At 33.6% G+C, this 26378-nt stretch overlaps 1 protein-coding gene and 1 long non-coding RNA gene across 2 annotated transcripts in view; one reads left to right on the forward strand and one right to left on the reverse strand.

Moving 5' to 3' along the window:
• Positions 1-26378, reverse strand: part of LOC127853986 (sushi, von Willebrand factor type A, EGF and pentraxin domain-containing protein 1-like) — a 252427-nt gene that overhangs the window by 111601 nt on the left and 114448 nt on the right. The window lies entirely within an intron of this gene.
• On the forward strand, positions 11651-16067 carry LOC127853993 (uncharacterized). The gene is made up of 5 exons (XR_008036865.1): positions 11651-11796; positions 12989-13055; positions 13230-13422; positions 13717-13808; positions 14145-16067. It is a non-coding gene; the product is annotated as an uncharacterized LOC127853993 (long non-coding RNA).

Raw genomic sequence — 26378 nt, forward strand, 5'->3', positions numbered from 1 at the left:
CGGTGCCATCCAGTAAGAGGGATGTATCGTCAGCAAACTAAAAAAAAATATATTCAATATTTTATATCACTATACCTTTAATTTCTAATTTAAATTGCCAAAATTTCAGCACAAAGAATAAAAATATAGGAATTTATTGGGTCTCCTTGTCGGCAGCCTCTTTCAATTGTAATTAACTCTGATAAAAACCCATTGATTTGAATCGCCGTCAAGGTGTTGTGTAGGAAGAGTGAAATCCATTTTTTCAATGTTGTACCAAAATTAATTAATCTAATGTTTTTTCTATAAAATCAAACTCGAGGGTATCGAAAGCCTTTTCAAAGTCGATGGTCATCAAGAGTCCAGGGATATTGTTATCTTCTGTATATTGCATAATGTCATATAAAAGTCTGGTATTCTCACCAATATATCTGCCTTTAATAAATCCTGTCTGATCTTTAGAAATAAGAGTATCGAGGATAGTTTTTAATCTGTTAGCAATAGTCCCAGATGCAAGCTTGTTAATTACATTCAAAAGTGTTAATGGCCTTAGGTTTTTCAGAAAACGTCTTGGTATATTATCTTTAGGTATACATGTGATTATACCTTGTTTTTAGTAACTTACATGGTTCCAGAGGTAAAAACATAGTTGAGGCTTCTCAATATAAAGTGGCCTAAATCTTTCCAAAAAACTTTAAAAAAATTATGCTGTAAGGCCATCCGACCCAGGGCTTTTGTCATGCTTCAGAGAAGGCTAATAATAAGGCAGCGTGCTGGAGAGCGAGAGAGAAGACCATTGTTGTGTGCGATCCAAGTATGTAAGAGCTCTGGAGTAAAGAGCTACCTTGGTATGTACGAACCATGTATGCTGGGGCTCAATAGAGAAGACCCCAACTCTTTTTACAACTACCTTGCACAATCCCATATACTTTTGTATGAGCTACTAATGAAACAGACGCCAAGGCTGCCGACACATAACAGTCGCTACAAAGAAGCCGTTCAAAAGGCTTTAAGTTGATTCTTATCCTTCGCCACATTGCCTCAGTGGGGAAGTGTGCTCATGTGAAGTTTACTTGGGGAGTTCCCTTACAATACCATCCCCTTCTCTGCAAACTACTTGTTAATAAAGCACTGACCAGTTTGTAAACTTTCGTTTGCGTGTGTTGGAGTTGGTGTGTAAATTAAATATACTATGTTAAATATATTATACTTAGTATATCATGTATGTAATTAACATCAGAAAATGACATACTTTTTGCAATGTTTTGTCGGTTTTTGTATGTACCATTTTTAAATAGTATTAAATAATAAAGGACCATCAGAAACATAAATAGTAATAATAATAAATTGTGTTATTTATTCAACTTTATTTAAGTCGAATATAAAATATACATACTGTGTTTATGATAAAGAACATGTTACTTAAACACGAAAAACATATATCTTTATTTTATATTTGAAAATGAAGAATCACATATCAAAACCTTTATCGATAAGATTCATATAACTGTTAATGCATGTTATCTTACCGACAATGCTGCGTGTTGAGTGGACTGCGCATTACTAGTAAATAAACATCAAATCGTCGATTGCGAAAAAAATGTACATCAAGTATTACCTTAACATTCGTCAAAGTTAGTGTTTTCATGAACTATCTTAAAGTTCAGTGCCAGTCTTTCAGTGTCCAAATGTCCCGAACACGATTTTCTTCTGGTATATGGACTTACGCGTGCTTGTAGCTTACATCTTGCACTTTATTTTAGTAACTGGTCGTATAATTTGTAAAGAGCAAGTGTCCGTTCAAAGTAAAGTACTTGTACTAGCTTTTAATGCACGATGAAAACGATCAGTGGAAAACGATCCCAAACAATAGTATTTCCGGACAATTCAATAATAGGTAAAATACAAAAGCAGCTATCACACTGATATGAACGTGTTCAGTATGTAACGTACAGTGCCCATTTTCGAACGTGCTAACATCCCGAATATGAGTTTCCCTTTAAAATAGCGTACTATGTACTTTTGAGATCACAAGCATTTGTCACTTCAATATAAACGCATGTCGTCTACATGCATTTAAGACACTTTTTCATTAATCAAATTTACCGTTCTGGTAATAACTGTGTGCCCTTGTTTCAGTCCTAAACAAGACTTTTCTCGGACTTTTGACTAATAACTTCTGGTAGACTACACCAATACCTACTAGGCTAATAAATTCAAGTGCCGTTTTAACACGTCACACATTCGTGCCCATTCATGCTATTTAACGTTTGCATTACATTTAAAACAAAAATCGCCGGAACCGTTTTCAATCCATATGGACTTCTTATAGAATACGCTAGTGGGTTTCACACAGTCTTTGTTACGTGCCATTATCAATTATCAAATTTAGCGTTTATATTAATTTATAACATACAGTGTTCGAGTTTGAGCTTCTAATTTCAAAAAAAGCATCTTGCCGTCTAAATTTGTCAATTTCGTGTGATAATTCATTCAGCCATTGTATAAACAGAGCGTGTTTATTAACGTTAAACTTACAGTCCCATATGTTCAGTGTCAAATATGGATGGATCCAGATAAAGATGGATTAATAGTCGTGATGATGATTGAGTTGATAGTCGTGATGATGATTGAGTTGATAGTCGTGATGATGATTGAGTTGATAGTCGTTATGATGATTGAGTTGATAGTCGTAATGATGATTGAGTGGATAGTCGTGATGATGATGGAGTGGATATTCGTGTTGATAATTGAGTTGATAGTCGTGATGATACTTGATTTGATAGTCGTGATGATACTTGAGATGATAGTCGTGATGATGATTGAGTTAATAGTCGTGATGATGATTGAGTTGATAGTCGTGAGGAAGATGGAGTCGATATTCGTGATGATAATTGAGTTGATAGTCGTGATGATACTTGAGTTGATAGTCGTGATGATGATGGTGTGGATAGTCGTGATTATGATTGAGTTGATAGTCGTGATGATGATTGAGTAGATAGTCATGATGATGATTGAGTTGATAGCCGTGATGATGACTGAGGTAATAGTCGTGATGATGATGCAGTGGATAGTCGTGATGATGATTGAGTTGATAGTCGTGATGATGATGTAGTGGATAGTCGTGATGATGATTGAGTTGATAGTCGTGATGATGATGGAGTGGATATTCGTGATGATAATTGAGTTGATAGTCGTAATGATGCTTGATGTGATTGTCGTGATGGTACTTGAGATGATAGTCGTGATGATGATTGAGTTGATAGTCGTGCTGACGATTGAGTTTATAGTCGTGATGAAGATGGAGTGGATATTCGTGTTGATAATTGAGTTGATAGTCGTGATGATACTTGAGTTGAAAGTCGTGATGATGATGCAGTGGATAGTCGTGATGATGATTGAGTTGATAGTCGTGATGATGATTGAGTAGATAGCCGTGATGATGATTGAGTAGATAGCCGTGATGATGATTGAGTTGATAGCCGTGAAGATAATTGAGTTGATAGTCGTGATGATGATTGAGTTGATAGTCATGATAATGATTGAGTTTAAAGTCGTGATGATGATGTAGTGGATAGTCGTGATGATAATTGAGTTGATAGTCGTGATGATGGTTGAGTTTATAGTCGTGATGATGGTTGAGTTGCTAGTCGTGATGATGATTGAGTTGATAGTCGTGATGATAATTGAATTGATAGTCGTTATGATGCTTGAGTTGATAGTCGTGATGATGATGTAGCGGATAGTCGTGAAGATAATTGAGTTGATAGTCGTGATGATGATTGAGTTTATAGTCGTGATGATAATTGAGTTGATAGTCATGATAATAATTGAGTTGATAGTCGTGATGATAATTGTGTTGATACTCGTGATGATGATTGAGTTGATAGTCGTGATGATAATGTAGTGGATAGTCGAAATGATTGAGTTGATAGTCGTGATGATGATGTAGTGGATAGTCGTGAAGATATTTGAGTTGATTTTCGTGATGATGATTGAGTTGATAGTCGTGAAGATAATGGAGTTAGAAGTCGTTAAGATCATTGAGTTGATATTTGTGATGATGATTGCGTTGATCTTCGTGATGATAACGGAGTTTATTGTCGTGATGATTTTTTAGTTGATAGTCGTGAAGATAATTGAGTTGATAGTCGTGATGATAATTGAGTTTAGAGTCGTGATGATGATTGAGTTGAGAGTCGTGATGATAATGTAGTTGATAGTCGTGATGATGATTCAGTTGATAGTCGTGATGATGATGTAGTGGATAGTCGAGATAATTGAGTTGATAGTCGTGATGATGATGTAGTAGATAGTCGTGAACATAATTGAGTTGATTGTCGTGATGATAATTGAGTTGATAGTCGTGAAGACAATTAAGTTGATAGTCGTGATGAATATTGAGTTGATAGTCGTGATGATGATGTAGTGGATCGTCGTGATGATAATTGAGTTGATAGTCGTGATGATAATTGAATTGATAGTCGTGATGATGATGTTGTGGATCGTCGTGAGGATAATTGAGTTGATAGTCTTGATGATAGTTGAATTGATAGTCGTGATGATAATTGGTTTGATTGTCGTGATTATGATTGAGAAGATAGTCATAATGAGCGATAGGAAGACCATGTTGATTATGTAGTTGATATCCGTGATTATGATGGAGTTGATAGTCATTATGATGGATGTTTAATCGATGTTGATCAAGTAGTTGATCATCATGATGACGATGAAGTTGTTAATTGTGATGATGGATATAACATTTGTTGTGAAAATAAGTTGATGATGGATATTACATTAATTTTGATTATGGAATTGATAGTCATGGTGGTGATGAAGTTAAACTCCATTGTGATGGATGTAGCATTCATGATGATAATGTATTTGATAGGCGATATAATGGATGTGACATTCGTGGTGATTATTTAGTTGATAGTCGTGATGATGGATGTGACATTTATGATGACTATGTAGTTGATAGTCGAGATGATGGATGTGACATTCATGGTGATAATGCCTTTTATGTAACGAAACAGATTTGGAAGATGAATTCCACTGTGTATGTCATAATGCTGATTGATGTGACATCAATGGTGATTATATAGTCGATAGTCGTGATGATGGATCTGACATTCATGGTGATTATAACCAATACTCGTGATGATAATGAAGTTGATAGTCGGGATGATGTTTGAATGCATAGTCGTGGTGATGGACAAGGTGCGTTTCGATAGTCGTGGTGAAGTATGCGGTATACATGGTGGTGATGGAGGTGATAGTCATGGCGACGAAGGAGGTGAAAGTAGTTGTGATGGTGGAGTTTGGTGGCTGTGAACATAATCACAGTTGTTTTCGCGGTGATTATTGATGTATTATTTGCGATGACAATGGTGGTGATAGTCATGTTGAGAATGCAACTCTATCGCAAAACAAAGACATCTGTATGGAAGACAAATATTATGAAAGATATCGGTCACCATGACAGACACATGCTCCTGTTAAATTCATCGCTTAACTGTCTATATAACGCATTATTTTGCATGAAACAGCATGAATGCGGGTATTTAGTAACTTGTTTCACATTAAATTCACGGAAAATTGTATTTTTGTTTATTCAAAGGATGATTTATATATTATATAACATAACATAAGTTTCGATCTCGGTTCCGTACACCAAAGCGTTGAAAAGGCACCTGCTTTTGATAATTAATCTGATATGTACCTTTATATATTATGGACAGTTTAACTACAAATAATTTAATTTTTCATATGTGCTCAAATGCTTAATAGTTCATTCACCACTCGATCTCGTGTCATTATAATGCTTTGAACAATATTGCTCAACCTATCTATGCATATTAAGTATCAATAATTTCAGCATTAAGTCTACACGAAACATCCCTGAAGAAGTAACACCGAAATCAGCAACACCACCAATTTACACACCAAAGCAAACATTAGAATAACCATTATACCTTCACTAGTTAATCATAACGCACATATACAAATCACACCGGAAAAACGAGCATCGACAAGAATAACACACACAATGACAAGAAGCATCTCTTGAATTATTGACAACGACATCGCTATCAGCACCGTCGACACCAACAACACAACTGAAATCAACAGCTTTATTTCAACATATAAAGAACACCATCACCGGCATCAGATACACTGCCATTCACTTCAAATCATTAAATCATTAGTATCAGCACCACCGACATCAGCAGCACTAACATATGCTTTATCATCATCACCACCGACATTGGCAGCACTAACACCTGCGTTATCATCATCACCACCGACATCAGCATCATTACCATTGACATCTGCATCACCACAATCGGCATAATCATATCCCCACTGAAACACCATCACTGACATAATCAGCATTTTCATCATCATCACCACCTACATCAACATCGCAACGACTGTCATATGCATGTGTTCTACAGATATCAGAGTCTCCATATCCGATATTTGCATCGCCACCACTCAAATCACAACCCATCATACTCGACATCAGCATCACTACCACCAACATTTACAGCAGCAAGACACAAATAAGCACTTCCGCTCTAATCAGCATCACCACCATCGCAATGACCATCACCTCTTTCCTGTGCGAGCATTACTTAAGTAACGAATACAAACATATCGCGCAAGAATTGTATCCAGTTTAAAACTCAAGTTATTTTAATTTTTATTCCAAAAAAGGTTTCAGAAACTTATGTAATTTAAGTCAGGTATAAACTTTTGTAGACGACGTTCAACGAACAGCCTGTGCTGATTGAAACAAAGTAAGGCAGTTCGCGTATAGGTGATTCAAAATACAACAAATGCTTTCTAAATATAAACCTGTTTGTATGCAAAGCACGAAAAACAGGTACAATTATACATATCTGACGTAAGAATGATTATACGATTATAAGGAACGACATACATCTACATAAAATAGAGAGTAATTCTTAAAATAATGTAAGTTTACATCGTTTTTTATTCATATCGCAACAATGTTGTGTTTGGGGAAAATCTATTCAACTGAAATGTGAATACCTTTGATATTTAACACTAAACAACCGCAGTTTCTCACGAAGAAACTCGATTCCCTACATATTTATGTAAAGTTAAAGCATATACTATGTCTTATGATATTGAATAGGTGATTAAAAATATACTTCAGACGAAAAAAAGACCACCTGTTGCTAAATAACATGTGAATACAAGTTACTTGGGGTATGAGTTTCCTTATTTTTTGTTGGCATGAAGTTTAAATTACATCCGAATTCTGCGTATTGAAAACGTACATCCTTTTTCATAACCCAGTGACGATTGAGAATGAAGGATAAAATGAATGCAAGTCACTCAAATTACTGCTTCATCTAGTATAGAAAGAAAAACCGGGACAAATAAAGCGGGAAAACTAATGCTAAAATAGTGCCCGAGTTGTTTTAATATATAGGGGGATTGTTGTTGGTGGTGTTTGTGTTGTTTTTAATGTATTGTACATATTTTATTTAACTGGGGGCAAATGTATACATTATGTTAAAATCTGCTTTGTGATATTTACGCTATATGCAATTATGTTTCTCTTATCATACGATTGGTGTAACCTAGCCATCATGAAAAGTAATTCATATCATTTGATGATCGAGGCCGATTTAATATGTTTATCAAGTTTTGTTTTCATGATTGATGCGGTTATTAAAAAATCCAAGAATATGATTAAGAACAAAACAGCGAGAAGTCTTGCCGTTTTTAAACGATAGCCTATTGGTAAAGGCGCAAAACATTTAAAGACTTTTTTAGTACTAATTAAGACTCAAAATTGAATAACGTTATTAATGTATCCCACACAAAAAGTTCATTTAAAAAAAAATTCGATAATGGCCTTGACGCTTATATAGTATTTCGATTATTAAGATACCCTTTCCCCGATGTGGATGTAGCAAGTGATGACTCAGCGTGAACGAATTGTATAATATTACATTAGAGTACTTTAGCGGGTATGTTAATGTAAATATATATATATATGAGTACGAACCATTTCTTCAGTAATTATCGATTAACCACACATATGCTTTATTATAAATATCACACAATACTGTGTTATATTTCGAAACACGTTTTTTACATATTCTCACGTGCATGTACAGTTAAATTAAATGCCTAATCAGTATTGTCCAATTTTGTGTTTCTTTCGAAAGGTTGTGCGACTAATTTCTTAAAGCATATAACTATTTTCCAAATATCTAAGATCTTTACAGTTTTGTAACTACTCATTGTTCTTAATAACAAATGATAATGCATGAGAAATGAAATGTCCTTAATAAAATCCGCTGTCTTCAGTGTATAATTATACATCTCCAATGACAATGAACGTGTGATCATTTTTTATTTGTATTACTTACATTTCAGAATCTAACATTGGCAATTTTATGTATTGATAGTTAATGACAATCATTATAATCATTAATGGAAAAGAAGCTGCAAACAAAAACTGCGTAACCGAGTCAACAGCGATCACATTTGTCCATGCGTTTAACCTGCACAAACAATCAGCTTGAGAATGCCCACGTGGCTATGTGTTAATAACTATGATCTAGAAGAATCCAGTCATCTCTGCACTATATTCACAAAATTTCAAACTTAAAGTAGTCATACGACAAAATAGTACAAATGTTTGAATAAATCATAAACAGTTATTAAGTACTAGGTAATATATACACATGCTAGTCTTGTGTTCACAGTTATATAAAGTTGATGGCAACAATTAGCAATAATAAATTTTGGAATGGTGAACAATAACGTTGTTATGTTATTTTATTTTATGTGTTATTAGCCCATGATCTACCATTATTAAGAATTTATAAATGTAATTTATTACACATACCCACAAACACAATTTAGCGGCGAAATTTCGCTCAAATAAATTAATAAACAAGCATATTATATCGCTAGTCATTTTTTAAAAAGTCACTTAACTTATTGGCTAAAATATACATTATTTTTGTGACTAGACATATAGTGCAACATTGAAAATTCTCACTATAAAATAACAAGCATGATTTTCAAACTTTCTGTCTCAAATCCATTTACTAAAAATCTCAACTTTCGATTAGCCCTGGTACTGGACTAGTAGTCACGTGAGTCACTACGGAACAAGGATGGGTATCTCGGGGACAACCAGTTTTCTCTCACACAGCGTCATTGAAGGACAACATGCCATTACGTTTGACACTGATGACACAGGTTCACGTTTCAATCTTAAACATTATAGGATCCTGCTCTGAGACTTGCTTTTTAACGGCAATGAGGAAGTAAAACACCAGTCGATATAAATATATTCGTTTGTCGACAGCCCACTCACAAAACCCTGTCGAGTAGGCACCCTTTGCTTTAAAATATTTTACTTGAATCCAAACAGCTTAAAAACCTTAAAGAGAAATGCGGATTTGATATAATGGGGTTGGAACACATTTTTATTTTAATATAAATAAGTGTCTAACATTGTCCACTTACGAGAAAAAATGTTTTGATAAATACTAAAACTCTAGCTTACAAATGCGTCTTGCGAGGTCTTAAATCAACAGATACTAATAAATGAATAGCATCGGTTTGGAAAGGAAAAACAAAGTGTCATAAAGATACGAACTCTAACATAAGCGTGGGAAGACAGTATATTTTCAGTGTAAACCTTCAGCCAATCAATGGTGCAATTATTATACATCATACACATAAGTGGGATAAGCTTTCAATTGATATTCATTAAACATTAAATCCATTGATTAAAAAAACTTTATTTTATTTGGACAATGAGTTAAACTGCCTTATCAAATATTTCCTTGACCTTGCGATGCTTAGTTCGGACTTGTATTTAAGATTTTTTCCACATCTTGCCTAAGCAGTCCTGTTGATACCATTGCTGAAAATATATGTGCAGCTTTATTATTAGAAATGTTTGTTCTAGCAAGAGCAGCAGCTACTTAAGTAGCCACAATTTTAGCAGTGCCTTTGCTGTCTGTGTCTTGAGAGCTTTTGGAATGGATGGGCAAGCTTCTGGTTCAGCATTTGAAGGCTGTGACTAATTCTCATCGCTAGACGTAGCAGTTACAAGTAGCATCGGTACTTATGTTGTCGCTCCTGTTGAATTTAGTTTTAGTGAATGCTTTTCAGCTGCTAAGTTCATGTTCGTTGCTCTATCTTTCTTAAGAGAAAGTGATTTGTCTACACCGCCCATTCTACCTCAGCGACATTTTTCACGCTGAGCATGTAAACAATCGGTCCGCTGCAATCTTTACGGTTGGCATTGCATCATGATGAGCAATACTAAAAGGATAATTTAGTATTTAACATAATTTCTGCTGAAGATTTGTTGCAGAAGTCCGTTTGATATTTTTCTTGAGACATTGCCATTCATAATGCAGTTTACAGACGAATGCAACCACCTAATGTTTGGCTTTTGTTGGAATTCTGGCCATCCCCCATATTCGACACAAATGTGAAACAGATTTGTAAATACTTTCCTGCAAACTCTTTTTCTCATCTCATTGATGATGATGTCATTATAGAGGAGAAGCAGTAAATGGTAGTGACATTCCAAGAAGTTGAAGGCTTACATAAGCCTCTCAAACGAATTCAGCCATTTCAACATCCGACTGCTAAGAAACCTCTTAACTTTGTTGCTAAGAGCACTAACTGTTGTTTTTTCACGAATCTTGGCATATTGAAGGATTTCTTGCAGGTCGAGCCTAGTGAATTGGAATCTCTTCCAGAGTTTCAAGAAAGCAAACGTCGTGTGCAATCTTTCAAAGTCGTCAATGACCTGGTTAAACGTGGGGTTGTGTTAATTAAAGAGTTTAATTTGAGTCAGACACTCAATTAAGAATAGGAACAATATCTACTTCAATTCGTCGAGGACCGTGGACATTTTTTTTTCTGCACCAACTAAGTCCTCACTTCAGCAGTTGATGCAAAATAACAGTTAATGGCCCAAATAATATAAACGATATGAACCAGATGACTATTGAATATTAATAAAGATCATTTGTACTTTGATATTATCTATAAACACAATTTCAGATAATAATTTATCTAAAAATGCCATAGTTGTGTTCAGCAGGTTTTTTACTCGGGATTACAGGTTGTGACACAAATATTAAACACTTTGAAAGTGTTGAGCAGTCCTTAATATTGTTATATTCAGCCCCCGATTGTTGTTCAGCTTTGCTCTTACTAGCATCATATAATGGAGGATTTGAGAACACTATTCTAATATTTTCATTTTATGCAGCACCCTAGTAAGCAGCATCATGCCATGAGTATTATTACAATTTATAAAGGGAAAACTTTTAAACATATTCTTATATAATAAGCAAAGCCCATTGGTTTCATATTTGGCACATGGCAACATCTAGAGGTATTAGAGAAGTAAGTTAAAGTTAGGCCATGGGGTAAAAATTTACCTTTTAAACCATTCTGCGTCAATAGGCCCTGCGCTTTGATAGAGAGTATTTAACATCAGAAAGTGCCTTTTTAAAAACATTCCAACTATTCTCAACGGATCAAATCTGGCTTGGCCCCAGGTCTTACAATTTTTATAATTGCTGATCCTGATCGACAATGTACACTTATAATTTTTTATTTGGTTGGAAGTAACCATTGCTTTGTTGAGCGACCTCTACTAAAAATGGCGTGTCGTAATTAGCCTACGTATTGACATTGTTCACCATTTGTTTGCGAGTTCCTTTGGAATAAATTGTCAATCAATCCTGACAATAATTTCTTCAATTGAAGGATCGTAGTTAAAATCAGGTAAGATATTTTAATAAACATGACAATCATTAATTTTGGTAAACAATGGTCCTATTTAGAGAACATTGAAAATGAAACTGTTAACCCGGAAGTAAAATACTTCGCTACGAAAACTTTGTTGTTGGTTACAAAATGTAATGGCGCACTTATTTAAATTGTAAATATCGTCGTTGTCGTTTTCAAACCTCTTAGCTACAAAATGCCAACTTTTCAGGAGAGAGAAAAAACCGACAATTCGTCCTGATAGGAAACCTCGTAGTTGCAAATAATTTTTTTTATAAAAACGTTTTTGTCAAATTTGTCCAAACGAAACGACGTACCTCTAGGTGAAATGGCGTCGCTACGACTTTTCGCTGGGAAAAAAGCCAACAATCATTCTACAACATTTGGTCACGTGGCTTTTTCAAGGGCTCTGATTGGCGTAGCGTAGAGCTACGAGATATAGCACAAAACACGCGCCAGACTTAAAATATTCGGAAAAGACAAAAAAAATATTTTGAAAATTTTGGAGCTACGAGGTTTGAGAACGACAGCGACGATATATCACAAGAAAGTTCAGCATGCACGATCTCAAATGAAATCTCACAGGGCCAGGATGATATTTTTTATTAAAGATTTGAATTTGGTTGACAACTTGACATTAATGATTTCAAAACAGACCATCAAGCATTATACATGGTAATATTACGAGCCATGTATTAGAACTATTAAAATGAAAATGTGCCCTCTTCAGATTCTGATGAAGACATTAACTATGAGTCAAACTGTTCAGAAACAGAATTTTCAGGATTCAGCGCTAAATGAGACAGATGGAGTGTTTGTCCCTATTGAGAATTCCTTGTTTGATTTAAACAATTAAAGGAACAAGAAAAGCAAAACAAATTCCAAATTCTAACATGTGGCTGTTATTCATATCATAACAAACCGTGCAGCCATGTCATTGACTTTCAACAAGCAATCTCTTTTAGACAATACTGCCATGAACTCACTCGTGATGAATTTGATTTAGTTATAAAAGCCCACTTGATAACGCTCAGACTTTACGAAACTCCTAAAGACACTTAATTATTATGATTATTATTAATGATGATTATTATTATTGCATTATTTTGTTATATTGCTATGAAGTTAAGTGAAAGATATTTATCTTTTCAATCTTGACAATTGTTTTAAAAATTTAAATATATCTTAGGTTGGACCAAACTACTTCAAGACTGCGAAAAAATGTGAAGTCTTTGGTGTTTGCTGTGAAGGTACAGGTAGGTGTGATTATTAATTTCTAGATCAGTTACATGTCCCATATTGTTCTTAAATATGCAAAAATGTGTTGGTGTGACTGTCATTATTTTAGGTGAAATATGAAATACATATTTCTGTATCAAATAACAATTATAGTCAGTTTGCTCTTATTTTCATTTCTTGTTGTTTTGCAGGAAAACAGGTGTTTTACTTGGCGAATGAGGGTGAATCACCCAGGAAAGGCGCCAACACTGTTGTTAGCTATGTTCATTACTAGCTTCACCACTATGGCCTAGGGGAGGAAGAGGCAGTTTTCTACTTTGACAACTGCTGGACAAAATAAGAACAACTGTGTACTTTGGTATGCATTGTGGAGAGTTAGTGTTGGTAAGAACTTTTACTTATGCACACGTTATTGCATGAAAACTTGGTACCATTTTTGCATCTTAAAGGATAAAATTTTAGAGAAAAAAAATCACTCCTTATTTACATATAATTATGTTAAAATAGATTTCATATTAATCAATGGAATATTTGATATTACAAATGTTTGGGAATGCTTTTTGTTTGGTTAACAAATAAGAAGGGCTTAGAATAGACATAATATTTGTGTTTAAGTTTTATTAGTTATTTTACAGATTGTAAAAATGATATGTTAATATTCTTTCCATTTTCAATTAGGGCTGCACACTCGAATGAGTAACTCGATGATGGTGACTGCGGCCACATCAAGTTCTAGCCTGATTGGCGTTTTGGATTATGGAAGTCAAAGTGTAGGTATATTCATCAGTAGATACTGATTTACCATCTGATAATGTTAGTATACATATTGCAATGAGCACTGGCAAAATTATTACTTCTGGTATTCATAAGAAATGTTTTTACAACATGGACTTTTTTCCATCTTTGTGAAGTGGCCTTTGGCCCCTCATTTTGTGAAAAAATGAGTTGAGAACTGTTCTAAATTGTGAAACAATAGTTTAGTTAAATAGTTAAATTGTTAACATTTGAGTCACAAGCTTATCAAATGTTTGGAAAACTGCCATTCTCTAAGAAGGAAATAAAGCTCTGCAACATTTAACCAATGTTCATGCCTCACACTTTTCCAGACTTTGTGATGCAGAGACCATCGATGCTGTTGCTGAGACTGTATCCACCTCCTCAAGGTCTGGACTTAATGTGCCGCACATGATTGGTGATTTGGAGAAGCCTGTGCACCTATACAATTGGAAAACTTTTCTTGCCCAGTTGTTCATACCCTTGAAGAACATTTGAAAGTACCAACATTTCCTCATTGATGCTGGTAAACCAGGCTTGGTATTTTGTAAAACAAGTGAAAAATCTACAGTTGAAACTCACTGTTTGTTAAACTTTAAAGAGTGCTGACCTCTTCCCATCAATGTCTAGCCAGTCTTGCTCAGACTGAATTAAAGGACCTTGACTCAGTATCGCCTGACAATGGTACCTTTAGAGGAAATAGGGCAGTTTTTTTAAATCAGACCTCAGTAGACAAGCTACCTGTCCCAAGCCGAAGTAAAAAAAAACAAAAACTGTCTGTGTAACTTAGAAGTTGAAAAAAACATGTGCCCTGTCCTATCTTTGTTTGTTTTAAGGTTGAAAATTGTATGATCCTGTTTGTCAAATAGCCTTAGATTATTTGTTTTGATTACCAAGTTATATGTTATTGTTTACCATATAAACTGTTCATTGGTGAACTTTTCAGCAACAATTACTAGTGTGAAAATTTTAATATTAAATTGGCCTGTGGCATGGTATTTTCTAAATTGAAACATATGATGGGGTGCTATTAATGTAAAATGTCATGTCTTGAAACATGTTTTATAAAGTTTGTCAAAACATTTAGCCATATGTCCATGTGTGTTTATTTATTATGACAGGTGGTATTATATAAGTTTTGTTGAAGCTCATCATACCCATGATTGCGAAACCTATTTACATGTAAAAAAAGAATGATGGTTGCTATGGAAACATTATTTTGGCATTTTCTTATTTGTTGATGGAATTAATTCTATTTATATGATAATGGTATTATGTTTATTTTAACTGATTTATAGAAGGTATCTTTTAATGCCTTAAAAATAATACATGTTCATCTTTAATTGTTCTGAATTAGAAGTACATGTTGTTATTATTTGTGTTTATTTATGGCGGTTTTATGAGTTTCGTAAACAAATTGTAGTTAAACTGTTTGGTCAAATAATGTTGTTCTTTTTCATGTTTGATATGTATGGGAAATGATTTACTAATAAAATAAGGTGTTTTTGCTGTTCAAAACAGTAAAAATGGATATTTTATCTATTTGTTGCCATGGTAACCATGGTAACCATCAGCAAAATGTCTGTACATTAACATTTTTACCAGCATATATGTATGGCACTATTAAATTACATGTAAGATGTTTACATTGTGCAAAGTCTTAAATGGATTGAAATCAATACACTGTCAAATATGTGGATCTTTTCTAAAAAAAGGACATGTTGCACTTTAACTCAACCTATTTTCTTAGATTCTTTTTGTTACTATGTATTAAATAAACACAATGTTGAAATCAGGATCATTGACTTTAAGCAGTTTTATCATATATTTGACAAAAACGTAAATATTTAGTTTTTTATCTGATATTTAAACAATTTTAATGAAATTAATGTATTTAATGTAAATTCGTTACCATAGCAACCGCTGTATTCAAATGATTGCTTTTGTTCGCACATAAAATGTAAAAATCATGGTCAGTGTAGCTAATGCATTGAATCTATGTGTGAATGCTATACGGTAAATACATGTATACTGTATTTACAAAAGAGTTTAATGTCAATGTCAATTGATATAGAAAACCATTATTTAGCTATAAGATCGTTTAAAGGGTGCATGTGTTCAAAACTCAATATCTCAAAAAGTATTATAGATAGAAACCTAAAATTTTGGATTTGACTTATGCTTGCATTCATCTTTTACAAAATGACAAAAAACGAAAATGTGATTTTTCCTCGTTTGTACTGATTTCTGTAGCCTATGACACACACACACACATATATATATATATATATATATATATATATATATATATATATATATATATATACAGAATTAGTAGTAATATATATATATATAATATATACACACAATGATTATTTTCTATTACGTGAGGTAGCAAAATGTAAAGTGTCATTTTTAACTTTTATGTAAGCACAAATTAATAAGTATGTATTTAATATGTGTTGTCGTGTATATGAACTGATGTTTACAAATGATATGTCCTATTATGTAGTTGTTTTTACAAAAATAAACATGTTATTATGATCACACTTTACAGTTTTGCATTTTCATTTAACATGTCTCAAAACCTCAAAGTTATCCGGGTTTTTTTAAATTCCGCCAGCAATCTGATTTGCGGCCCAATCTGTTCTCTCCATAATTTGAAATCCCACCTATCATCTGAGTTATAATCGTGATGTTTTTTGTCCGCCCGAAATATTATATTCCGCCAAATATGCAACCGTAATATGCAATTCTTCTTGAATTGACATAAAGACATAATACGACGACATATCACTTTTACACCCGAAATTGTGTTTCCCACTTTGAACTTACTCAGTGTATATAATTGCATATAGGCAATACTCAGATTTTATGATTGAAATTCTGCTTAAGCGTTTGCTATTATGGACAAAAAAAAGACTCATAAGTCCTAGTATATGCTTATTATATCTTTCTATGAGCACCTGTGATCTTGACCGTTGACATGTTGATTTAAAATATCTTAAAGTTTCCTATTTCTCACATTTTACTATAATACTAATTTGCAAGTTTGTAGATAAAATAATTATTTCTATACTGTTCGAAAACGGATTGGTCTCTTGCCGGTTATCCGACCGACCGTCCTATGCACGGCCGGGTGCAAGGCACGATAATGTGGCATTGTTTGTTTCATCATTGTGTGGGTATATGTATCATATACATGTGACTAGCATTTGTTCTATTTGTTAAATCATAATATGACTTTTTATGTCTTGTGAACAAGAAGCGCTCATTATTTCCGTTTATATGAATAGGCAATAATTTATCATATATCTGTTCTGAAAGAAAGTTGAACAGTCAAAATATGTATGCCTGGAACACGTATCATTAATGGCAACTCTCGATATATTGTATCACTACTAATAAGCGTGGCTATTTAGAAAATGGAGATTTAAATCGAGCTATTCAACATGGTGGTACGTCAATGCGCCCTCATCTCATTACTTGAATATAATTGAATTTTCTTTAGTAGGCCGAGTTCCTCGCGCATCATGATTTTTGACGCTACTGAAATCCAATTGCAAACAATCGACGCTTAGGTAATTCGTTTAGGAATCAATGTCATCGATAAATAAACTTTCCAAAACTTTTATTTCTTTCAAATAATATATATTATATTTCGTTAAAAAACGTTGCACTTTTCATATTTTTACCAGATAAAGCAAAACAATAATAATAAACAACAGTGCAGATCTGTAAATTTGTAAGAAGCATTAAAACAAACTATTGCGAAAAAATACACCAGTTTTAGATAAAAAAATAAAGTAAAAAACAGAAAAACCATAAACTACATTCGTGAAAACTCTATGTATCTGTATATGTTGATTAACATTGCGACTGGATCGTGGATATGCTATTAATCTGTTATATTGCATTGTGAATATTTTTGGTGGATGGACTTTTAAACAGCGGTTAACGTTGACAAACAATATAGATGGGTACTTAGTGACAAGGAAGATTAAATGGTTTCTGTTCAATTTGACCATGGCATGAATTGATATAGTCAAAGGTATTGCAATGCCATAATTGCCATGTTTTTCCTTACTTAATGCTACATTCTTCATCTTAGTCGAGAAGTTAGTCAAAATATCACGTGCTTTATTTTGTTATTTTAACATCGTTTAAAATATGTTTATATGTTGTTGTTGCCAAAGGCTTTAACTTGCTGTTAAAATTGTGATTTTTGTGTAAGTGTAGACCTTTGTAGAATGCATAAAACGTAAGACTTCTTTCAAAGTGTGATGCAAAAATGCATTAACATGACTTTTGTCTAACTTTTTGACTTTTTTTTAGTGATATGCATTCTGAATATACACTATACGACTATACACTTCTCTAAACGACAAAGAAAAATCACATGCAAAAAAGGCGACATCACGATTCGAAAACCTGAAGTTCATAATATGATCGTAATTCGTAATCTCGTTAATTCGCATCGTACTTTTGCTATTTTCGCGAATAATAGTTTGTAGGTCCAAAATGTGAAAACACGATGCGAGATTGCAAATTAATATTGCGATATCGCATCTTTGTTCTGCTACATGCGAGACCGCGAAACACAGATTCCTTATTTTGAAGTTATAGTCGTTATCACACATCGTGATTTTGGTTTAACACGAGCAGAACGCGAGATTGAAAAACAACTATGCCATATTGCGAAATTAATGTAAACAAGAAAACACCATGTGTCTTGCGAAAAGTCGTGTAATCCCCAACTTGTGTGCGAACAATATGTTACCATCAAACCAGCACCGTAAATCATTCAGACAAGTGTTTGAATGCATCAGTATGAGTGCATATGTTTGAGTATTAAATACGGCAAGAATATAATCTAACATTTACACAACATAATGCAAACCCGCATGGCGTTTCTATTTTCAAACGAACTGATCAATGAAAAATGTCAAGGCGTGTTTCGTTACTGTTGTTTCAAAGTATGATGCCCGACTCATACATATCGGACAGGGCAAGGAAGTGTTCAGTAAAAACTGATGTAACAGTCAAACTAAAAACATATTCTTAGAATGCTTAAAGAATATAATTATGATGCAGAAAACACATTTTCACTAGAAAACGTGTACATACAAGAAACTGGTTTAGCATGATAGAACTGTTATTAGAAGGTCCCAGGTGTGATCCTCTGTCTCGGATTATTCTCAAGATCTTTTATTTAGACACAACTAATTGTTCCACACATGAAACATAACCAAGCGTGCCACAATAGGCTTTACGTATCGGATGAAAACTCTCTTAAATAAAAAGAATTAATACGAATATTGAACACAACTTGATACTACAATTAATACAGAAATACAGAAATACAATACGACACAGTTGAAACATCTTAATCATGTCAGCGGTTTTTCTTTGTTTATAATAAAATGAAATGGTCATATTCTGAAACAGATGGAGAGCTCTAGATGGTGATTAATGATAATGGGTTTATAAGGAGTTTTCTTCAGGTACCCTCAGAGACATTTACATACTGTATCAGTCAAGGTCAACACGACAAAAGAATAAGTTTAAGAAACGCAAAGTATATGCATTTCAAAGATCATCGTAGATGATTTCTGCAGACTTATACGATCAGGTCTACGCTAATGAACTCTCACTCACTTGTATATTAAAATTTCGGGGGCTTAATGATGTGTTATGAAACCTTTTGCGGTAACCCTCCTTTGGCGCAGACATGATTATAACCTTGTCAACTCTTTAAAACCTAGATTGACCTTATGGACATTCTAGCCGGAACGTATATAAGAAAGAAACGAATTAAGAACCAAATCTACCACAATACCCTCTTTAATACGACTATAAAAGATTGGGACAGACTGCAATGAAAGGTCAACGAAACGACTTTCATAAAATGTTCCCGATTCCGCACTGAACCTAGTTTTTTTAATAAGCACTGTCTTTCATTGTAACTGATTTATCATTTTATTAACAGTTAAACTAAGTTTGATGTTATTTCATTACACCATGCACATAGTATATCATGGATTTAAATACAGCTCTAATATAGGAAAAAGGAATGGACAATATGTATCTTTTCACTTATGTAAGGCTAAATTAGAATTCATACACCCGCAGTGTGCGTTTGGTACAAATCAATAGAAATAAATTTGCAAATCGATCACATGGTTAATTTATTGTTTACGTTTTTAACAAGCAGGACTACATTAAACAACATGCATGTCTTTACCTGAGACCAGACTAGGCCGCAGAAACATCAGGATCAGAATTAAAAGCATGACCACGGCGATAACCTATAAGAAAACGCGGGCATTTTTACGATATGAATAAAAAAGCATTATTTAAAAAAATATTTCACACAATTTACGTTGATTGATCAAAAATGAAAATGGTATAATCCTGTAGTAAGCGTATGCATCCATTACATAATTAATTTTGAAATGAACAATTGATACATTCGATTAAGCAAGCAAATTGTGTTGTGTTTGTTTATCTTTGTGTAAACAAACGAAACACTATATTGACTTACCTGGTGATTCTATATATCTCTTTATGAAAAATTACACTAATTTGACATTACGTATACATCCAGAACCTTTTTATGTGTCAGAACGCCCTTTTGTATACTCAGGAGCACATTGTTTAATATATTACTCAATTAACTTAAAATTATCTCTGCAAACGTTAAGAAAGCAAAATAAAACTTACGAGAAAACAATATCCTGCTTATATCTCAACTGAACTTAACTATTTTTGTCCAATAGAAAGGTAACAATAATACCACGGTTACAATATCAAATAGTCTTCCGTTCTCTGAAGCAGTGAAAAGAAACAGCTGAAGCGGCAAAGATAATTCATAACATACAATGATATTTAGCGAAACGTAACACAATCTAAACGCTTGTATAACACTGCGCTAGGTTCTCAGATAGCACATCATATTTTGCAGCATTTATTCACTATATTTCCATGACAGTTTTAGTTAAATATGAAGAAAAGAAATAGTACCATTCTCGAGGACATCCTGTTCAATTTTAATTTGGTTGTTAATATACACTCATTCACGTGATGTTGGATTTACCGTAATTGAATCTTAATAAATATGAATTTATAAATAATTATTTTTAGAAATATTTGTTTATATATAAAACAATGTGTATGTCAACCCTTACCCTCCCCAACATACATCCAATTTGTCGATAGGTGCACTTGTGAATTGAAATTTATCTTAACAATAGTGGTTTTGTTTTTCCTTGTTTGTTCTTCAATATTATTTCTGTCTTTCTTTCTTTCTTCTTTTTAACAATTAGGCAAGGTGTTTGCCTGGTTAATCGGTAAAGCTACTAAATCCATTAAAAGATTTGTGGACATCCAACTAAGGCTCGAGTTTTGGTTGTTCAAAGTTTCACAAAAGAAACATGTATTATATACATATTAATAATTGGACTCAATACTGTTGTTTTTCACCATTTTACTGGAGCGCCAGTTAAAGAAATTTAATAGGAATATTAGTTTCAGCCTTAAATAAAATTTCGCTATTAACCATTCGATCTATTATTATAATATTTTTTTACAATGCACCCACACTTCAGGATCTCGTTCTTTCTCCATCTTATATCAGACTACGTCATGAAACTCAACTTCTATACATTTCAATTTTATGGATAATAATGGTCAGTTGTGACTAAACAATAGCTAAGTCATTGTCTTAAACCAACTTATTAACATAACTTTCGGCATATGCCATCTTAAAACGGTTTAGGGTCTGTTTATGAAAAAGTGTGTTATGTGTAGTTTTACAATAGAAAATTGTATACTAGAGAAGTTTTGTCAATACATATTCCCTGATTTTGGAAATCACTTGCACTAGTTATGCCATACTTGATGTTTGTAAAAGCGGTTTATATTTAAAATCTTTATTTTCCACGGCAACAACTTTTGTTATTTTGTCTCCCTCATAACTAGTGTTTTTTTATGCGTTTAGTTGTGTGCCTATATAATTTGTTTGTCTTTTTGGCAGTTGATTACTTGTCATAAATGAATGGCCTCAAGCTGTTGCGCGAGACATACTTTCGTAGTTTTTGGAAGCTTTAAATATTTTTATTTACGATTTTTAAAATAGAAAACTTAAGTTTACGAAGTTTTATATTTAAATGACACTCTCGTGCACATTCTAAAAACCAATAAACAGTATATTTATTTAATATTTCTCAAAAACACAATATTTGAGATCTATCCACACAAACTTATCTTATTTTACGTTCATTGCAACAAATTTAAAGGGAGCTTTTTACATTTTGTTAAATTGACAAAAGTAAAAAAACATGTTTCAGATTCGCAATTTTTTTGTTGTAATTCTGATATTTGAGAGGAAACAGTGATACTGAACTTTAACCATGCTTTAAAATATCCATTATATGCATCTGTTGACGATTTAAATACCTACAAATTAAAACGCGTTGCAAAGCGAAACGATTGAATAATTTGGAGAGTACTGTTGTTGTCGTTATATTTTGTGACACTAAGAGGATTGCTTATATAAAGTATACAATACATCACTCATTGTATGAGCACGGATGGCCGAGTGGTCTTAGCGTTAGACTTTTACTCCAGGTGTCAGTGGTTCGAGCCCAGTTGAGGGTTACTTTTTGTCTTTCTTTAATTGTATTCTTATTTATAAAGCATTTAATGACAAACTTCAATTCGTGCCGAAATCTGCGAAAAGTTCCCTTTAATAATCAACATAGGTAGTTGTGCTTTCCTTCATAACAGAAAATAAATATACCTATTGTTACACGGTATACGGTACAACATACAAATCAAGATGTTTAATGATTGGAGGATAGGTTTTCAAAATAATTTAGCTGCATCATCTCTGTTTCCCTCACTCTGTCTATTCACCGTATTTGAGAAACCTTTATTTATTGCATCAAACGAACTAAATACGAACAACTGTAAAGGTTCTTTTATATTGATATTTTTATCTTTATTATGAAAATCGAAATTTGTTATAAATCATTACCGTTGAAAAGCGACATTCTAGTGAAGCATACAGACACAATTACGACTACCATGCTTATTACATTATTTTGCGAATAGGTACACGAAACAAGATTGGATGAATTATGATGGACAATTATGCAGCAGAACAAACTTAACAATGTCCTTAATCTTAAATGTGGCGTGTATGCTTTTACAAATTTACTCAATATAGATTACATGCATATGCTATGTGTGTGTTTTGTGTTGAGTCACATATTGTGAAAATGATAATTCTTAACAAAGTATAGTGTCACATCCACTGAAAAAATATAGTGAACGATATTATATTTAATATCATTGTTGACGAGTTTGTAAAGTTAAAAAAGAAGCCTATTGTAGAAAGTTCAACACATTCTTTAAACTCAATTTCAGAAGCGTTACAAGACACTTTTCAGTTTTGTTACATGCCGTTTCGGTTGTTTTGTGAAATTACTACGTGTGCGAAACTTACCAATCACTCAGTTTCATAACGTTGAAAACAGTAACTGTGAAATGTGACAAAATACGTTAATTCTTAATACAGGTGCCAGTGATAACTTATTTAGTTTACTTTACTTTACTGATAAATATTATATTTTACTGAAGAATATAATAACATTGGTCGGTAAGATGTACAATGGAACTAGCATTTAACAGCTACGAACGAAGTTTTTATTGACTATTAATTTACTTTAGTATATTTTACGAGAATCTCAATTAAATGCTAGCCCGATGCAGCATCTACTTTCCAATACACTTTGAACTAAGCAAATACGTGAAAAAAACGCATAAAATAGACAAAACGCAGCCAATACCACTCTTATTTTGGACTTTTTACTTTTAATGAAACGTTTTACATTTCAAACAAATATACAACAGTTACAGTTATTTATGTATTGACGATATTCTTCAAAATGCCGAATGTACGGTTTTACCTTGATTTTGACTTACTTACCTTACAATATTATACTTTTCAGCGTAGATTTATGATGTGAACACAATATGTTTCTACCTAACATTCAATGAGTTTGATTGGATGAAATTTTTAACACTTATTCTACAAGATTTTTTATGTTTTTACAGTAATACAACGCATGTATATCTAGGGAATTTTTTATATAAATAAATGAATTAAACCTAGCATTCGCCCAGCCAATCATCGACTTAATTGTAATTTTGTTCAATTATTTACTAGTTTGACATATATATTTTAATATTTTTTTCGACACCGTACTCGCAAAGGTAGGTTGCGAATTTGTCCGTTTATAAGAGCAGTTCTTTTGTTAAAAGCCCTGTCATACTGCAGCCAATAAGCCATTACGAATTCGAAGCGTATGCGAAGCGTTAACATAATGACTACACTACTTGTTTATCGTCACTTGTTCGCTCCATCGCTCCCGATGAGTATGCATCTATGCGTTTTGTGTTGCTTACCCGTTCGCTGTTTTTCTTCGCAAAGTTTCAGACTGACCACAATGATGCGTTCCGTTTAATAAACGCTACTTAAACGTGTTCATTTGCTATTCTTTTTCTATAAATTCGCTACTCAGTCGTTCGCCATACTCCGCGCTCGCTTCTCAATCGTTTTGCGTATGGTTCACAGTCCGTGATACCCAAACCTATCGTTTATGGGTGCGGTAAAAAGCGATAAGTAGCGTTTTATTTGCGATTTAAAGCGAGTGTGTACCGAACGATAAGCGAATATTCCGCTTCATCGTATCAAAAGCAAGCACCCTCTGTATATCTCAATTGTAAATCAAACCTTCGCTCAGAACATTTTGTAAATTATTGTCACGTCTCCATGGAAGATCAAGCCAGAAGGGACCTGCCTTTTTATAAATCAAAGCAATAGTTAGACTTACAATGTGAAACTAATGGAGAAAAGGTTAGGAAAGAGGCAGCGTGCCCATTTTGTAAGGTCGAAGATCCCACCTTGTGATGTATGATCCACCCATGCTGCAGCTTAGGAGAGAAAACCCCACCTCATTCCACCACTTCCTTGCATTCCTCTATATATTTATGAGCCGCTACTGAAACTGACACCAAGGCCTCCGAAACAGAATGAAGTATTTCTATACTTGAAATAAAACCATGCGTTTAATTAATTGCTGACCTTTGTTGTTGTCTGTTTAGCTTATGAGCCGCCATATGCAAAACTACGTAAAATGCCATATGCGGAAAGCGTAGCTCATGTTCAGTCTGCGCATAATCGGCCCTTTCCGCTAATGATACCGAGAAACCTTGCATGGTTTTATGACGGACAGGGTACTTCCCGACCAGACCGGTCGAATGCTAAGGCTACGCCGGACATGAACTCGCCGAATGTGGCATAATGCGTTTTTCGATTCACGCAATAAAAAATGTGGTTTGTTGTGCAGCAGAAGGGTTAAAATTGATTGATTTATATCGGTAAACTGTCTCTAGTATGGGTATGTCGTTATATTGGTGCTGTTGTTGGTTTTGATGCTTAGCATCGGTAAAATGTGGATGCTAGCGACAAATCATTTGAAGTTATATTTTGTATGTATTTATATTATATGTTTTCATTATCCAAAAATACAGTGCAGTGGTCCCAAACTACTGTTCATGCTTTATTATATGTCAACAATAAAGTAAAAATTGAGTTATTGTTCGTGGTTGAGCTGTGGTTTAACTCGACAGTTGAGAAGGCGCTCAACACAGATGCTCTGTTGAGCTCATATACTTCATTAGTAAACCTAAGAAACAAAGAAATCAAAAACTCATTACCAAGAGATGTTTTAAATGACGTCCAAAAGTATCATTTCCGAGAGGCCGAGCTAACCCTGCCACTATTGCAAAGTCATTTAATAATAAATAGCAACAGTTTTCGTGGCATTTAAACACTATTTCTATCAACAATCATACTGTTTACTTTTATTGTAGTTATTGCAGTGATAACGTTAAGAGAACATTATTATGTAAGCTTTAGAATTGAGCCTAGGTTTGCTACTAATACAACTATTGAGAAGGAACATATGTTCACACATTTCATATCTAGTGTTTTCGAATGTAGTGACATGGATTGGTAAGTTTCGCCCGCTTAGAAACTTTGCAAAACAACCTGAATGCTATTACAAGCTGAGAAGAGTTTATATAATTAATTAAAAATGCTTTGACACAAAAAACCTGACAAGCTTTTAATTTATACATTTTTCAACAATGTTATTTAAGTAAATTTTGATTGCATCAAGCTATTTTGTTTAGAGGATTTTAAACTATAATTTGTCATTTATATCATTTCCCCAATCTCTAACGTGTCGTATGTCATACACGCCTTGGATGCATTCATACAATGTGGAAGCATAAACGATCACATTTTAAATAAATCAATTGTAAAGTTCGTCCTTTCGCATAATACGATGATTCTTGTTTCGTTTTCTTTTTCAACAAATGCGATAGTAATCAGCTAGTGGGCTTTATGTGTAAGCGTTTCATTTGGACATCGCCTTTCATTGGTAATACTATATGTATCATTACGTAGCGCATAATTATATTTAAATTATCAACAG

Source organism: Dreissena polymorpha, chromosome 12 (assembly GCF_020536995.1).
Source record: "Dreissena polymorpha isolate Duluth1 chromosome 12, UMN_Dpol_1.0, whole genome shotgun sequence".
Lineage (NCBI taxonomy): Eukaryota > Metazoa > Mollusca > Bivalvia > Myida > Dreissenidae > Dreissena > Dreissena polymorpha.